Here is a 5,646-nt window from a genome sequence, read left to right as displayed (position 1 = left end):
TGATCTGAATCTTCAGCATCCACTCATGCATTGTTCTACACCCCCCGAGAGGGGACCACTGCAAGGCAGGAAGGCTTGGCCAAGAACACAGCTTGTGGGGCAGGGGAGAAGACACCGGACCAGTTATCACTCTCTATTTCGTCTTCTTTGACTCAAGGCAATCCCCCGTGTGTCAAGTGGAACTGGGCTCCATTGGGTTTTCAAAGGCTCCTTTTCGGGAAGTAGAGCATCGGGATTTTTGCTTGTTTGTTTGTTTGTTTGTTTTATCTCCCAGAGGCAGTTAGAATGCCAAATTGTTGCTGTTGAAGTTGGCAGGTGCCTGAGTCATCTGTTCAAGTGCTTTACGAAATTAATAAACACCTCAGGAAGTAGCTTGGTAAAACGATTGAACCCAGTTTACACGGTTTCTCAGACACACACCCCCATCCGTTTGTCCTTCCCACCGCTTGTCAGCCAGGTTCACAGTCCCTCTTGCTCCGCGCACACTTGCAGGAAACACCTGCAAGGCTCTCCCCAGTCCGTTGTTGGGAGCGCTCCTGATAACAGGCATCCCTGGGGCTCCTTACCCAGACGTCAAAGTGGAGCTCCCACCTCCCACGTCAGATGTGGATCGAAGCTGCGGATACACTTGTGATCATTTCATTTCAAAAAAGAGAGTGGGAGAGAGGGAAGGAGGAAGAGAGGGAGAGAGGGGAGAAAGGAAATGAAGCGAGAATCTGTAGACACTTTTCATTTTACCTTTATGGTTTGAACTTATCATTTAAATTGTGTTCCCAAAAGACACAGTCTAGCCTAACATTTCCTACTGGTAAGCTTGTGGCTCTGTGGACAGACAACTTGATCCTGGTTCTGACTGGATGTTTTCTTCACCCCTCCATGTATTCTTTTTTATTATTATCTTTCCCATAAAGCAGAGATGGCAATGCTTGACATATTAAGATGAATCCTGATAGTTGTTTATTGACTCGGGTTCCCTGCCATCGAGTTGATGCTGACTCATAGGGACCCTCCAGGACAGGGCACAACTGCCCCGCGTGTTTCTGAGACTGACCCTCCATGGCACGTGGACACTCGGACTTTCTCCCATCGCTGTTACTACGAATATAGCCATCGCTTCCGTTCCAGACATGGACACCTGTATTCTTCATTCTAGATAAAATCCTGGTTCAAAATCCAATGTCTTCTAGATCTTTCAAATGCCCTAAACATCTCGGAGGAGCCCTGGTGGCGTAGTGTTAACTGTTGGACTACTCACCCCAAAGGTCAGCAGCCAGAAATCACCAGCTTCTCTGAGGGAGAAAGACGAGGCTATCTGTTCCGATCCAGAGTTACAGTCGCAGACACCCAGAGGGCAGGCCTCTCCTGTGCTACAGGGTCACTATGAACTGGAATCCATTCAATGAATTTGATTGGGAAGTGAATTTGATTAGGAGGCCTCACGAAAAGGGCTTGAAAAAAGTTAAAGTACTGATTAAATGACCACCCACGTCATTCTCATTTAATGAGAAAAGTTTGCTCATTGGAACGACACATGTGATTTCCGCTGGCTAACGTCGCTCCTAGAACAATCTGTCCAAGGAGAAAGGTGCTGGGGTGGTGCTGTGGGCTCACCATGGGACTGCTCACCTCTACATCCTCTGTTCCAACCCACCAGCTTATCCATGGGAGAAAGACCGTCCTGTTTGCTCCCACAGAGATCGATTGCCTTGAAACCCCTGTGCAGGGTCACCTTGAGACAGAATCGATTTGACGGCAGAGGGTTGTCTTTGATTTTCTTTTACAAGGGAAGGTTGCCTCTTCAACACCAAGCAAATCCCTTCCCAGTGTGTCTGCACAGGGACACAAAGTAAGGCAAATTAAAAACTTGCATGCGCAAAACGGAAGCACACTGGATTCTGCTAGGTGGTCCTCTGGTGGCCGTGTGGATGCACGGGACGCGCCCACGTGCCAACGGATGTAGAGGGAGGAACCATGTGAGCCCACGAGTCATTCAGTTATTGTGTCTTCCTTTCTCTCCTTCCTCGCTTCCCACCTTCATTCTGTCTTCCTCCTCTTCTCTCCATCCATGTGCCATCCCCCCTTCCGAACCCCTGCTTGGAGTGTTACAGGTGGCCATTCATATACACGGAATGTATAATATTGCGTACAGATATAAGATATAAAATAGATTTATGCACATATACAAGGGGGTTTCAAAAGTCTGTGGGGAAAACGGAACGAAAAGATCATGGAATTTTTCCACAAACTTTTAAAAGTCCCCTTGTATACGTAATGTTATGTATCATGTATGATATATATTTTTCGGTAATGAAACCTTGATTAGTACATTCACTACTCTTTTTATTTTAATACTCATTTAATTAAATTAAATGACTCTTCCTCGAGAAAGTCTATGCCATACACCCCTGATGGTGGTCTTAAAAATCAGGGCTGGGGTCTAAAAGCTACACTAGATCTAAGCTCCGCTGAATGAGGAAACAGGCAGCAATTTCTCTCCTCCCGCCCCACTCCCCCTCCTGCCCTGGGAGTGTAGACTAGAAAGCATTAACAACAAAAAAGTTTAGTAGATTAGCTTACAGCCTGGCCACTTCCAACACTTAGTGCAGATTCTAAAATTCTGTAGAAAGCTAGCTGGCAGTATTTTTAAAATCAAAATCTGAAGTGCTGGCAAAATTAGACATAATGGCATCCAATCTCACTTGATTGTTCCCTATACTAATCTATAAATATTGGAATCCCATAAATAATTCATTTATTGTGGCTTTTACCCCCTCATTTCCTTCACTCCTTTTCTGCACAAATGTAAGGCTGTTTTCCCAATAAAAGAGTTTCCATTTCTCCCATGAAAGACTTAAAACTGAGACAAGTTTGGAGGCAGCTTGAATATCTGAGGATAGACAAAATATGTCTACATCATTTTTTATTTTATAATATTGTTGTGCATACACTTAAACTTATATAAACTGAAATAGAAATTTAGACTTTTTAGTAGTTTCACATTTTACTTAAAATTTTGTGCTCAAACCCTTCAAATGAGTCTTAATCATCATAGTTTGTGTCATCTCTCAGTCTTGTTAAAAATAATTAGCATAGCTTCTATACCTCACCGTATTCATTTCCAAGACACCTGCAACATACATCTTTCCCTGAAAATGTGTTTACCAGCAAAAATGTATCTGTGTAATATTAGCTTTCAAGTTGTCAGTTTAAAAAAAGTAGATCTGCCTAATGCAACCACGTGTAAATTACTGTTTAAACTGATTTTTAAGACATTTCTTTATAACAGTCACTGGTTATGATTGAAAAGTCATTCCACCTCTGGGAATAGTTACAAACTATGGTTTTGTTTCTCAGTCTCCTGATTTGTTTTATCAGTTAAATAGCTAACTAAGGTTGCTAAGGCTAATATTTCCCACAAGGAATACTTTATCAGTCAAAAGCAACTAATTGAGAGAGTCCTCAAAGCATGATATTTTCTAAAGCCTTGAGTTCTATTTCAGCTAAAAAGACTCTCCTTAACTGCGACTTAAGAGACATATGCTAATGAATGAAGAGCATACAAACCCCAGCAGACAATGCACATGCGCTATAAATGGGTCCTGCCCTGCCTAATAGCCTCCTCTCAGCATTCTGTCGCATCTAGGATGTGGGACAATCTTTGTCTTTCACAGAGCTTGCACAACAAAGAATCTCTAAAAAAAAAACAAAAACCTAGTCTGCAACTTTAGAATGGTGAGGTGGTATTTCTATTTGCTTTCTTTACAGTCCATTGTAAGAGTCTCGGACCTGCTCAGGGTCTAGAGGCTCCCCACATAGCAAGGCGGGGAAGACGGGAGAAGTCCGGGTCAAGATGGGGATTATTCCGTGGGATACAAATGCATTCCTGGGTAATTGAGACATCATTTCACAAGGCCAGAAGTTAGGCTTGTTGCGGTAGACGCTGTAGCTTTTCGGCGGGCTGCGTTCCTAGCACTGGTGATAAGAGTCCAAGGAGCAGCTCCCCAGTGGGACACATTCATTCATCATCGGGATTCAGTAGCTCTTTCAGAGCAGTTGACATTCAGACCTCCGAATGGGAATGATTTCAGAATTTTCCATGTATGGGGGGAAATGTGCATGGTGACAATCAGTCCGGAAAAGGCAGAAATGAGGATCTCAGATTGGAAACTAATTTTAGTTATCTGACACATGGCCCCTCCTCCCCACCCCGCCCTGTCCCCACGCCTGTCATGCTCCTCTGTATCTCCCCTCTTACGAAAGAGTTTGCTTGTCCACTGACAGGATCTCAGAGCATGTATGGGCATCTCCGTGATGCTCTTCCCAGAATGCTTTGAAAGAACTTCACATTGCCCTTTAGCATCCCGGACATGACAATGACCTGTCTCATTCCATTGCCCAAAGAGCATCGATAGATATCAGGATTCTGAAATAGCTGCGGAGGCCGTTGCCAGCACACACGTTTCAGGCAAAAGTTCTAGGCTGGTGCAGTGTGGTGACAGAACTTTGGGAAAGCGTATTCATCACGAGCTGGGGTCAAGTGGCTCACACATTGCTACTGTTGTTAGTAAACTCAGAGGCATCTTCGGCGACAGAAGGTCTCTACCCAATGCTTGCCCAAATCATAGATGGAACAGCATTCTCACCGGACAATATTTGTCAGGAGAGGCCTCATTGATGGTGCTTCTGGTGTTTGTATTGCCGGTCATCAGGATACATCTCTCCTTGCTAGTTTATATTGGCCACTGGGACTCTTTGAGATCTATTGGGGAAAGAAGATCTTGATGTGAGAATGCGATTCTTGTCCCACAGGTTGAGGGTTCCCGGTAATGAACTGAGGGATCTAGTTTAAATTGAGCAAATGTGGGGTTCAACGAGAGGAATTGAGGAGGGGTGTTTTTCTTTACTCTCTGGAATGTAAAAGGTGGGCAGGGAAAAGATTGCATGCTGCGGCTTTCTCTGTCATCTCTGGCATGCCTTTCCTTTGCTTGAGCAGCTCACTCACTCTGCCCCGTAAGGTAGCTGGGAGATGCCATCAGCAAGGTAGCAGCAGTGGTGATGGTGGGGGTCTCTTGCTTGTGTAGCTCTTTATGTTTACTAAGCACATGTTATAATGCTATATGCTTTCTAAGAACATCTCTGTAGGCCTTACCGTCTGATTCCTGTCATTTTTATTTCACACAATATTTGATAGCACAGTCTGTTTGTTTCTTCAGGCCTCTCCTCCACCTACTGACCATGTGACCTTAACCTGATTACTGACACACTCTGAGAGCGCCTCCTCACTTATGAAATGGACTAGTCCCTGCCCCATGGAGTTGTTGTAAAGCTAAATCAAGATGCTGCACGTCAAATGTTTTAAGTTCAAGGCTGGTTATTCGCTCTCTTTGTTTAGCACACATTTTTGTTTTTTTCTACTAGAATGTACCATTGAAATTGCTGTTTTGTGTGTCAATGTGGTAGAATATTGGGTACATTTCACATAGTCACACTTCATAAATACTTTGTTGTCTAGATTGGCTTATAGTTGTTGCCACCGGGATTAAGGAGAGTTATCTACTTATTGTGTAAATAAAGAAAGACACATGGTATTCAAAGAAGTCCAGATCTACAAATTATATGTTAAGAATTGGTGTCTTTTACTTTCTC

This window comes from Echinops telfairi, unplaced genomic scaffold (genome assembly GCF_000313985.2).
Source record: "Echinops telfairi isolate 266 unplaced genomic scaffold, ASM31398v2 ScPeMD7_2573;HRSCAF=3158, whole genome shotgun sequence".
Lineage (NCBI taxonomy): Eukaryota > Metazoa > Chordata > Mammalia > Afrosoricida > Tenrecidae > Echinops > Echinops telfairi.
Note: the sequence above shows the minus strand (reverse complement) of the source record.